The following is a 12,027-nucleotide window of genomic DNA, read 5'->3' as shown; positions in this document are numbered from 1 at the left end:
TAGACTAAGACTGAAATGAATGGGTTTTAAAGTACATTGGTGTAAGACTGAGAGTCTCCTTTATTTTTGTAAAAGACAAAGTTTTCTTGAATTTTTGGTCTGCTCTTGATGAGAAAATGTGAACAGTTGTTTTTCTCTTTCCCTTCCTGGAAAAACCAGTTTCTCTATTTTGCCTTTATCTGTAAGGATGCCTAATCCTCTTTGGGCCTGTGGTTGAAAACAATCTTTTTTTTTTGTTTTTTTAAAGATTTTATTTATTTATTTGTCAGAGTGAGCACAGTCTGAACTTCAAGAAAGTCCATAAGACCAGTCTTTTCAGACTGAGAAATTCACATAGCCCAGGAACAAAGATATTCAAAAATGCACAGGACTGTCTCATTGATAATGAAGGAAAAGATCTTTATACACAAAAATAAGCAGTGGAAGGTAATACTGGGTTTACACCAGGCTGTTGATTTGTGTAGAAAGTCCACGGAGGTAAAGAAAAAAACAAAACAAAACAAAAAAAAGAACTTTGCTAAGAAAATTGGTCCCTAGATTTGGACTCTCTTGGTCCCTACAAAGTGACAGAAGACTGTCTTTTATGACACAAAGACCTCCCCCCCAAAACTGAAGAGCCCTTGATACCTTGACTGCAGTTAAAGTGATGAAGTTTTAGAACATAGGTGAGGTTCAGTGGGGTGAGGTCCAGAGCTGATGACCAAGACAGAATCCTTGAGACATCTTTGGTACAAAATGGTGGTTTATTAAAGCACGGGGACAGGTCCCTTGGGCAGGAAGAGCTGCTGCCCTGATATCCTGAGGAGTGGCTGATTATATACACAGGAGTTGGGTAGGTGACAGCCCTTCTGAACACAAAGAGGGTGTTCAGAAGGGCTTTCATGGTAAAGAAGACTGTTAAGATACTGAAGGCATGGTTATTGTCAAGCCCTCTAATGAGGCACTAACATGATGACAGTTGGGCGTTTACTGGTGGAATGTCACATTCCTCCTATCACACAATGAGCTTTAGCTTTAGAAGAAATTTAACTTTATTTACATTTCCTTCCACCTCAGCCTCTTTCAGTTTTATGGAGGGGAGGGTGATGTTAGGGCTTTAGGAACTGTGTTACTTGTCTCCGAAATACGCTGTTGATAAGCTTCTTTGTTGTAAATCACTAGGACATTTGTAGATGGAAGGAGACTCCTGTCTTGCAGGATTGTGATCTCTGCAAGTTAACTCTTTGTTTTTCTTTTAGGGCAGCCAGGAGTGCCTGAGGGATGTCATATGTGTCACCGAGGTGGGGGGGGGGGTTGTAAGGTACCAGATTTTCCTTTGTCCTCAGCCAGCCTTCTGCTCCCTCATCAAAAGGAGGTCCCAAATTAGATGGCTGTCTGCTAGGGGGACTCAGTGGCTATGTGGCTCTAATATGTCCATGGCTTCCCTCAGGCTGGAGGGTCCACTGTGCTCTGGGTTTTGCCTGGATGCACAGATGCATTATTAACACCATGATCAACCAGCCAACCTTCTAAGTGTATTTTTATTTTTGTTTCCTTAATTAATTAGTTTATTTGACAGCGCACAAGCAGGGGAGTGGGAGAGGGGGCTCTCTCTGATGTGGGGCTCCATTTCAGGACCCTGAGATCATGACTCAAGCCAAAGGCAAATGCTCAACAACAGAGCCACGCAGGTGTCCCTAACCTTACAAAGTTAAAACTGGTGGACATTTTCTGTGTCTCATTGGTAGTACCACTTAATTCTTTTTTTCCTCTTTGGGACTGGAGGTGGTTGTTTGACACAGGAAAGCTCTTAAGTACATGATCAAAGCCCTAAATGATTCTCAGAATAGTATTTCTCTACTAAATACTTAAGTAACACGAATGCATGAAGCAGTTTTTCTGACTAGAAAGGCGTTAGATGTTGTAACAGCTGCACAAGATAGAATGTGTGCTATCCTGAAAACAAAATGCTGTGTACACAGTCTAGATGACTAGAAAGTATTTCTGGGTTTTAACAGACATGGACACTCAGATTGGCATGTGACAATTGCTCTTCTTCCTTCAATGCTTAGGGAAACTCCTAGAGTCCAGGAGATTTTGTCAACTATCAGAGGACCCTTATTTAGGGTTCTTTTTGTGTTGTCATTTTGTCCCAAGTCTCCCCACTTGGTCCTGAGATGCCTTACCTGCCATGACTTCAAGCTCACAGATGACCCTTTCCACCCAAGATGTCCACATACGCAGTCTCCATTGGATTCAGCTGCTTCTGTTTCATAAGTCATGTCTGTATAAGCCCCAAATGACCAATGTTGACCCATAGGTAGGGACATCGCTATGTATCAATTCAGCAGGTAGAAGTTACAAAAAATGAGAACTTGCGCTCTGAGCAACCTTCAAGATTTAAGGGTAGAAACTTTTCGGTGGGGGGGGATGATATGAGAAATAAAGGTGAAGAAAGATTATTATATTTCTTCACAATTACAGCCCACTGACAAGTCCTTGATACAGGAAGAGTTGCCCTTCCTCCAGGGATCCAACTGCCTCCCAGCTTAACATTTTGCCAAGGGCAATAGGCAATCTTAGCCCATCCCCCAGGATCCTGTAAATCTCCTTTAACATATAAAAACTGCTTTCGAATCATCCTTTTTCTCTACCCTGTCGCTCTCGGCCCGCAAGAACGACCCGCAGACGAGGTGAGTGGCAAACTTCTTTTATTACTACTCTAATGGCGGCCGCCCGCACCAAGCGCTTACAGCAGTATATATGCACGCACATACGCCCCCTTTTCGCCCAATCAGAATGCCGCGCACGCAGCGTCCTCGTGCACTCTTATGTAACCATACAGGACTCTATTGTTCTCTAGCAGTGATCATGCGTTTATCTCTTGGCTCCTGGTGCTGCTCATGCATCAGCCACGAGCGCATCCTCCTAGACTAATCATTCTCAGTTCCTCAATCTTCAGGCACTCCCGTCTATGTGACCTTGCATCTGCTGGATGACTCTCCACACTACCCTGCAAAATACATGTTGGCAATCATCCTCCAAACTTATGACCCTCCCATATACATCCTAAGGGTCTCATACCAGAGATTTTACTAAACAGTAATAAATGACCTTTCTCAACAATAGCTAGCTCCCTCAAGGTGTTGGAAACCTTGTTTCCAAAATACCTGGGAGCCTTAAGCTATCCCTACCCTCCTCAGAACATGAATGTATATAATAGGTCACTTCTCATAATCCCAGGGCAACTCTTTTTGCCCACAGGTCCTGTCCTCCAGCTTCAACAAAACCACATTTTTACACCAAAGGCCTCTCAAGAATTCTTTATTGGCCATCAGTATTGGAACCCTAATGCCTTTTCTGCCTCATCTATAAGGAAGAGAGCTGACGCCAGACATTAACTTTTTAAATCATGAAGAGTTGTCCCAGTGGATTGGCAAACCATTGTTGGACATGCATTTTCTATTTCCTGCGAATGTATGTCCCCTGTTTGAAATTCTAAATCCTCTCCCCTCGTCCTGTCACAGTGGCACAGAAGCCCCCGTCACCTGTCTCTGAGCCTCATGTCCTTCAGTTTCCCATAATTAAGATTTTTTTGGGGCGCCTGGGTGGCTCAGTGGGTTAAGCCGCTGCCTTCGGCTCAGGTCATGATCTCAGAGTCCTGGGATCGAGTCCCGCATCGGGCTCTCTGCTCGGCGGAGAGCCTGCTTCCCTCTCTCTCTCTCTGGCTGCCTCTCTGTCTACTTGTGATTTCTCTCTGTCAAATTAATAAATAAAATCTTTAAAAAAAAAGATTTTTTTTTAGTCTCCTTAAACTGTCTTACATCTTTTTAATTATTAGCAGGCCAAAATGAGAATGGAGCAATAAAACCAAGTTTTTCTCTCCTAAATTCACTTCTGCTGTATGATTCGATCTACACGCTTCAGACCCCAAATCTAATGTGAACACAGAGTTGGGGATCAAGAGGAACAGCAGCTTCATTGATTCACCGGCAAAGGAGTCCTCAGCAGGTCGGTCCAGCAAACCTGCCGCAAACCCGGAGAAGGGGCTGGGGTTTCTAGGGCAATAGAGAATCTCACCAGTTTCCGCAGGAATTGTGTCTGTGCTCCCTGCCCTGTTCACTGTGTTGTCAGGGTGGAACCAGGTTCCTGAAACAAAGAAGGGCTGAGAAAGGAGGGGAGAGGCAAAGTGTCATTTAGTTTGAACTGGAGTCTCCCTGAAGCATTAATGCAGCCATTTTAATTTCTGTTCAGCTTGATGCTCTGAAATGGTTTCCATTTTAGTCACCAGGACAACTGTAGGAAGACCACTTCATATATTCCAGTGAGAAACTATTCGGTATTTTCTAGAATGGGTAAAATAATGAAAAAGGTTAAAACACCATATTTCGTGGAGAATGTTGAGGAATCCAAATTCTCCTATATTGCTGATGGTATGGTAAAAGTACATTAGTTTGGAATACTATTTTGGAGTTATATATGAAAATAAACATTTACCTAATAAAGGGGATCATTTTGTCCCTCTAAAATACATCTTTAGCCTAAGGATTATATTAGGCTGGTATTTTAAAAAAAGGGAAAAAGCAAAGCTCTGAAACCCAGGCTTCCCTCTGTGAGATACTTTGGATTGATAAGGGAAAACTTCATTTTAAGGGTGTCTCCCCCTGTGTAGCGGAAAGAGGGAGAAGGTGTCAGTCTCCAGAAACTCTGATCAGTGGAGAAGACGTGGATCTAAATGTGGTCACAACCACAGCCTTGGTTTCCCTTCTTCTCGGGCTCTCCTCCCCAGATGCTTTCCAATAGCATCACCTGTGCAGTTTCAAGAAGGATCTTATCTGCTGTCCCTCCCCCTCAAATTCTACCCATCCATTTGGTGGAAACAACATTGTTGCATTACTAAGGGTGGCAGGAGATTCTAAGTGGGCCAGAGGTTAAGCACAAGGGCTTCTGGTGGTTTTATGGGAGTGGAGAGCAGAGTTTGGCTCACGGAGAGGTAAGGTGGTCTCTGCTGCGTGAGTCTGGGAGGGTCAGGTCCATGCAGTGCACGGTCCCTATGCTGAAGCAAAATTTGTGGGCATTCTGTGGGAGGGGAGCCCCCTGAAAGCTGAGAAGGAAAATTCAAAGATTATTATGGCAGTAGGAGCTTATTTGAGTAGCTCCTGACACAATGGAGTAGGAATTTGAGCCTTTTCTGTTTTTCAGTGTCCTGCCTCCAGGGAAGCAGTTTTGATAAGAGAAATCCTTGTTCTCAGGAAGCTAACCCATCCAGCAGGGAATCCCTGTCTCGGCCCCAGGCCCATTCTGGATTTTCCCCCCTTTCCCGCCATCCATGGCCACAAGAGAGGAACAGACGCGGAAGTAAAAGTGTATAAACTCCCCCCTTTGTTTGTGCCCCGGGCTCAGACCCTGGGAGAATAGTCACCCTCCTCTGAGCCCACTGGTGTTAAATAAACTCTGATCCCCATGGTCTCCCAGGGCCGCTCGGTTCTTCTGCAGGATCCAGCCCAGTCCCAGAACAGTTTCCAGGTGCACAGGCTCTGTTGGTGGCCTGAAGGGCATTTTCTCCTGATGCTGCTGTGATTTCACTGCAGATATCTTGTGAGAAAGAAATCTAGAGGAAGAGGTGAAAGAAAAAATGGTCAGTTCTCAGGTAAGCCTGGTGTCCCAGGAAAGGCCATGTCATGTTTTCCTCCTGAAATTCCTCACTTCTAGAAATTGCAAATGTTGGTTCCTGTAGTTTTGATGTTTCTCCCTTCTGTTTTCACCTATTTTGAAGATCTTTCCAGAAATGATACTCAAGGCCAGGTCTATAGAACCCTTCTCCTCTGTATCCCAGATTCTTCTCTCCCATGTCTCCAACATGCCTTACAATAGGACAGCAGAAGCTGTCACTGGGAGTTAAAGTCCTGCAAGCATTGAAAGTAATTTCTGAATCACAGACACACAGTGGGAAGCCTTGCGTCTGTGATTCTGCTGCTGCTAAGGTCTGGTCCAGGGCTGTCAGTGGGAGAAAACCTTTCTCCTTTAGGTCCCAAGTGCTTGCTTTTCTCAGCACTGTGTAGCCCAGGGCTCAGAAAATCAAGAAATGAACTCGATGTATTTGGGTCCAGAATAACTCCAGATGTTCTCTGAGAGAAAAGTGTGGGAAGTGGGGTCCTTGAGACTTGCTCTTTAGAACGTGAAGTAAGTGATAGGTCCCCCAATGATGGGTCCGTGATCAAAGGAACGAGACTGATACAAAGCAAAGTTCAAGCAAAGCTTTATTTTGTGCCAAGCATCGAGAATCAAACCAACCGGCCGGGACTGCCTCTTACAGAGAGAGTAGCCCCTCCCAGCCTCACAGACTAACTTTTATAGAGCAAAGGCCATGTGGTTGAACCTGGCCACACACAGGTGGCCAATGAGATTGTAACACATAGAGAAAGTTGCATTGTCATGCTAGGTCACACACGGGTGGCCCGTTGAATTACAATTTACCCTATAATAGACATTTGAACTAGCCTATCACCTTGGTCAGAATTGGTGCCCAAAAATGCATCCAAAAGGTGAGGCCCACACTCCTTGGTAACTAGGAAGACAGTATGCACCCCAACTGATTGGATGTCTCCACCTGGCCTGACTCATCCTGGAATTCAGGCTCTGTTATCTCCACCTGACCTGACCTCCCCTAGTATTTGGGCTCTGTTATCAGGGACTGGTCTACTATATTTTACTGGTTTCCTGAACTTGCTATTAAATAAGCTCCCCTTGGGGGGGGGGCAAGGTCAGTGTAAGTCTTACTGCATAAACAACAAAATCACTGTTTAACCGAGATGGAATCTCTCTAGCTAAATATGCCCTTACAGTAGGTATTTTATGTAAAATACACTAGTTAAAATACACTAGAGGGGAACCTGGGGGCTCAGTCAGTTAAGCCTCAAGACTGTAGATTTCCCCTCAGGCCTTGATCTCAGGATCCTAGGATGAGCTCTTCCTTTGGTTGCAGGCTCAGCTGGGAATCAGCTTGAGATTCTGTCCCTCTCCCTCTCCCTGGCCCTTGCACTAAAGTGTAAATAATCTGTAATTAAGACTATACTGCCTCGGGGCGCCTGGGTGGCTCAGTGGGTTAAGGCCTCTGCCTTCAGCACAGGTCATGATCGCAGGGTCCTCAGATCGAGCCCTGCATCGGGGTTTCTGGTCATCGGGGAGCCTGCTTCCTCCTCTCTCTCTGCTTGCCCCTCTGCCTACTTGTGATCTCTGTCTGTCAAATAAATAAATAAATCTTAAAAAGAAAAATTTATACTGCCTCATAGGGGACATAGAAACTCTGTTGTCTAAATGTGGTGTCTCTGCCAGTCAGGTGGGGTCCCCAAACCCGGGTCCATGATTGGGTGGAGGAAATCAAGTGGGATTGAAGAGTTCACCTGAGGCAGAACCACGCTCTTCGCAGTTCTGGGAATATCTTGAGGGAGGCAGGGGGCAGGTGGCAGAGGAGAGAGAGGCTCTGTGCAAGGAGTTGTGGGTGTGGTGGGGCCTCTTTTTAGTGCAGGAAGGTGAGGAGTTAGGGGGCTCAGGGAAGTTTCCCACTTCTGGGCACTGTCCCTGGTTGTCAGTAGTTCACTGGTTAGTTCAGGCCTGTGGCTCCTTTGAGGTGAGGCCCCTGATGGGCCTGTCTGGGATCAGCAAGGGGGTCACTGGGGGCCATTCTCCATGCCTTTGCTCAAGCCCACTTGCCTCACGGCAGCCCCTACAGAGACTCTAGGTGATTGAACTGTATATATATCTTCTGTTTTCATGAGATTCGTATTCTGAATTCCTGTTTTCAGAGCACAAAAAAAATACCAGTGATGGTGTGTCCTTGGGTGTGCCTTAGCATCAAGATCACTTTTCTTTATCTCCTCTCCCCAAATGCATGTTGGCCATCATCCTACATGCATGTCCCCCACTGATACAGATCTGCAGGATCTTCTGTCTAAGGTTTCACTCAACAGTAGTAAGTGATATCATCATCACACCAGACGGGCCCTCAAAGTCCTGGGAACCTTGCTTTCAGCTTCCTCAGTGATGGCTGTGCTCCTGAGCCACTCACCATTATAGTGCAGACTGAGTTCCTGCTTACACCCCAGTGCAGCGTCTCTGACCTATGGGGCCTGTGCCTGTGCATCATCAAGAAGACCACAGCTTTTGCACTGAAGACCTCTCAGTAATTGTTTCTTCATCATCCACTCCCATGCCTCCAAGATTTCACATCAGAAACATTTCAAGGATGATCTTTCTTGACCACTGGCTCCTCTCCTGCATGTCAACAGTTTGCAGTGGACAAAGAGGGCCATGACTTCTGCGTAGTTGATAGAGTTGACTTCTGGGAATGAAAGGAGTGAATATTCTCAACTAGCAGCCCTCTGACTGATAGGATTTTCTTTTACTTCACACCCATGTCAGGGAGAAGGAAAGGTAAGGTCTAGTTCTTTGTGGTGACACTAACTTCCTCTTCCATCTTAGGGACCATTATGAACTCTGTCAATGGCCACTTGATGACTGTGGTATTTATTTCAGGAACTGCTGACATTCAGGGAATTCTCTCAGGAGGAGTGGGGACACCTGACCCACGCTCAGTGGCAACTGTACAGGGATGTGATGTTGGAGAACTACGGACATCTCCTCTTCTTGGGTGAGGAAGTCTCCTTCCAGATTTCCCAAAGCCGACTGAGGGTTTTGTTCCTTCCTGTGAAGAATGCCTCTTGGGAGATTTCTGTCTGAATTACTGGAATTCAGATCCAAGCAGAAAGGGAAATATGTAGGGGTTTGTAGATGGAGAGAAAAATCTTCACGATATTTTTTTTCCGCCTTGGCTTCTCCTTCCTCCAGGTAACATCATCCCTATTGTAGATTAGTGGCAGTTCTCAACATCTAGTGACAGAGAACGGTGTTGCTCACATTTTTTTTTTTTTTAGATTTTATTTATTTATTTGACAGAGAGAAATCACAAGTAGGCAGAGAGGCAGGCAGAGAGAGAGAGAGAGAGAGGAGGAAGCAGGCTCTCTGCTGAGTAGAGAGCCCGATGCGGGACTCGATTCCAGGACCCCGAGATCATGACCTGAGCCGAAGGCAGCGGCTTAACCCACTGAGCCACCCAGGTGCTCCTGTTGCTCACATCTTAAACTGAAATTTTCAGGGCGCCTGGGTGGCTCAGTGGGTTAAGGCCGCTGCCTTCGGCTTGGGTCATGATCCCGGTGTCCTGGGATCGAGCCCCACATCGGGCTTCCTGCTCAGCAGGGAGTCTGATTCCTCCTCTCTCTGCCTGCCTCTCTGCATACTTGTGATCTCTGCCTGTCAAATAAATAAATAAAATCTTTTAAAAAAACTGAAATATTCCCTGCTTATTACCATGTCTACTACTTGGAAGTGGAGGTCAGGATGTGAACACTGGAAATGCCTTCTCTGTGTTCTAAAAGGACTGTTGGGCAACAGCTTTTGGGAAACCATTTTCTAGAATTCTACAGTGTCCCTTCTTCTCTGCTGAACACAAGCCTGATGGGAAGTTAGAATCCGCAGCAATAGTCACTTTTCCTTTTTCCTCATAAACAGGTCTCACTGTGTCAAAGCCAGACCAGATTATGTTTTTGGAGCAAGAGAAGCATCTCTGGGATGTGAAGAGAAAGGAAACCATAGGCTTCCATCCAAGTGGGTGGGAATGAATGAGGCAGATGACAGAGGGGAGATCCAAGTCTGATGGAGGAAGGTAGACCTTAAGCTGTGGTTTGAATCTCTCTCCTTAAAAGATTAGTTGGAGACATGCCCAGGTTCTTTTTTCTCTCTCTTCCAGAGAGACATCTGCTCTCCAACATTATGAAGCTCTTAGATTTCTCTAGGTATTCTCCTTCAGCTCCAGTGATGGTCTGTCATGTCCACCAGGAAGGTCAGGAGACTGCTTGGAGGGAGAGTGCCCCCTAAACTGAGAGCTTCTCCAGGTGGGTCAGATGGTTGGACATTTGCCTTCAGCTTTGGTCATGATCCAGGCTCCTGGGATAGGGCCCCGCATCAGGGTCCCTGCTTGGCAGGATCCTGATTCTCCCTCTCCCACTTCCCGTACTTGTGTTCTCTCTCTCACTGTGTCTCTCTCTGTCATATTAATAAATTAAAAAAAAAACTGAGACTCAGGAACTTCATCAGATAACAAACCACCATCCAAAAATGGACAGTGTGTAGTTTTATTTCCCTTCAAAAGTTTTTTTTTTTTTTTTTAAATATTAACTAATACAGGGGTGCCTAGGTTGCTCAGCAGGTTGAGCCACTGCCTTTGGCTCAGGTCATGATCCCAGGGTCCTGGGATCGAGTCCTGCATCAGGCTCATCGCTCAGCAGGGAGCCTGCTTCTCTGTCTGCCTCTTCCTGACACTCTGTCTGCTTGTGCATTCTCTCTCTCTCTGACAAACAAATAAAATCTTTAAATAAAATATTAACTATTAAAGAAACTTCCACTCTCTGCGTTCTATTCCTCAGTGGTGGAACAATGTAATGTCTCTATTTGTTTCCTAGTCTTCCCACATAAATAATGCTATTGGGGAACTAGAGTATTTAGAACTCAGATCTTGTAGCCTTTAATAAAGCCCCAGTCATTACCTAACTCAAAAAATGAGCTGTATACTTTTTGTCAATAAAGTTATGTGTATATTTGTATGTATTTGGATATCATACATACATACTCTGTGATTCCTACTGCTTAAGTTCTTTCCTTGGTGAGTGGTCAGTAAATGTTGCATTCTGTCTAGATGAGTTGTCATCAACACAGAATTAATTTCATCAGGTATTTGTGGGCGAATTTTGTTTCTCTATGCATGAGAGAAAAGACTTTCTGGAATCGAAAGTAATTCTGAAACATTTTATAGCTCTGTACTGTGTTTTGGTATTAAATAAGAAATATATATTTTATCTTTAATTGTAGTATTATACCATGACATGACTTGGTACATTCCTCATTAACTTTTGTGTCTTATGTGAGTATTTTCATTGTGGTTACCTTACAGATTGCTTAAAACAACTTAGAGGTAAAAAAAAAAAAAAAAAGATTTTAAATCTCATGTCATCAATTGCACACAAAACTCTTCATCCCATCTCCACCCCTGCAACCACTTTGTTACCGATATCACAGATTCTGTCTTTAGGTCGTGTGCCTTACTACCTACATCAAATATTTTTACACTTTTTTAGAAACAAAATTCTGTAGCAGAAATAAACGTCAGGGATACCTAATTACAACGCTTAACACTACAGGTTTGTGTAATTATCTAAATATTTATGTTTAAAAGACAGTTTTGTGTCCTCGTGTGGTTGCAGTTTGCAGTTTCTGTGTAGAATCCTTTTCATTTCATCAAGAGCGTGATCCTTTTACGTGTCTCAGAAGACAGGTCTACTGGTAAATGTAGAGCATTTTTACTTGGGAATGTCTTCATTTCTACCACTGTAGAAAAGAGTTTTGCCCGATAAAGCATGCTTAGTGGCCATTTTTTATCTTGCAGTACCTGAGTACTCGATGCCATCCCCAGTCCTGTCAGACCCACTGGGAATCACAGAGGAGAAGCTTGCAGTCTTTCCCTATTGAATAGGTTAGATTTCAGTTTTTCACACTATGGCTTCATTAGGTTTGAGGAGTTTCCTTCTCTCTCTCCATTGAGTGTTTTTAATGTGACAAGTTGTCCACTGTGCCCATATTTGTATTCTGTCTCCCTTAATATGATCATGTCATTTTGATCTTCATTCTGTTAACGTGGAGTCTTCAAGTTATGGTTTTCTATATGTTGGAGTGCCCTTAACTCCTGGACTGTTTCTTACTTGATCTTGTAAAAAGGGAAAATGTGCTGATTTTTCCACCAAAGTATAAAAATCTTTGATGTAGCTAGTAAGGCATGGTGATTGTTCCACCACTGAGGAATGTGCTGATTTTATTGTGGACTTTGAGTGACTATTCCTCACAGGTAGAGTTTTGCAAACGTTGTCATTTGTAGTGTCTTTGTCTAGTTTGCATGAGCTGGTAATGCTGGTGCCACAGACAGAGTGTTCTGCTAGTTTC

This window comes from Mustela putorius, unplaced genomic scaffold, assembly GCF_011764305.1.
Source record: "Mustela putorius furo isolate JIRA1106 unplaced genomic scaffold, ASM1176430v1.1 tig00000196_pilon_pilon_pilon, whole genome shotgun sequence".
Lineage (NCBI taxonomy): Eukaryota > Metazoa > Chordata > Mammalia > Carnivora > Mustelidae > Mustela > Mustela putorius.
The sequence above is the reverse complement of the archived record's forward strand: the minus strand, read 5'-3'. Positions refer to the sequence as shown.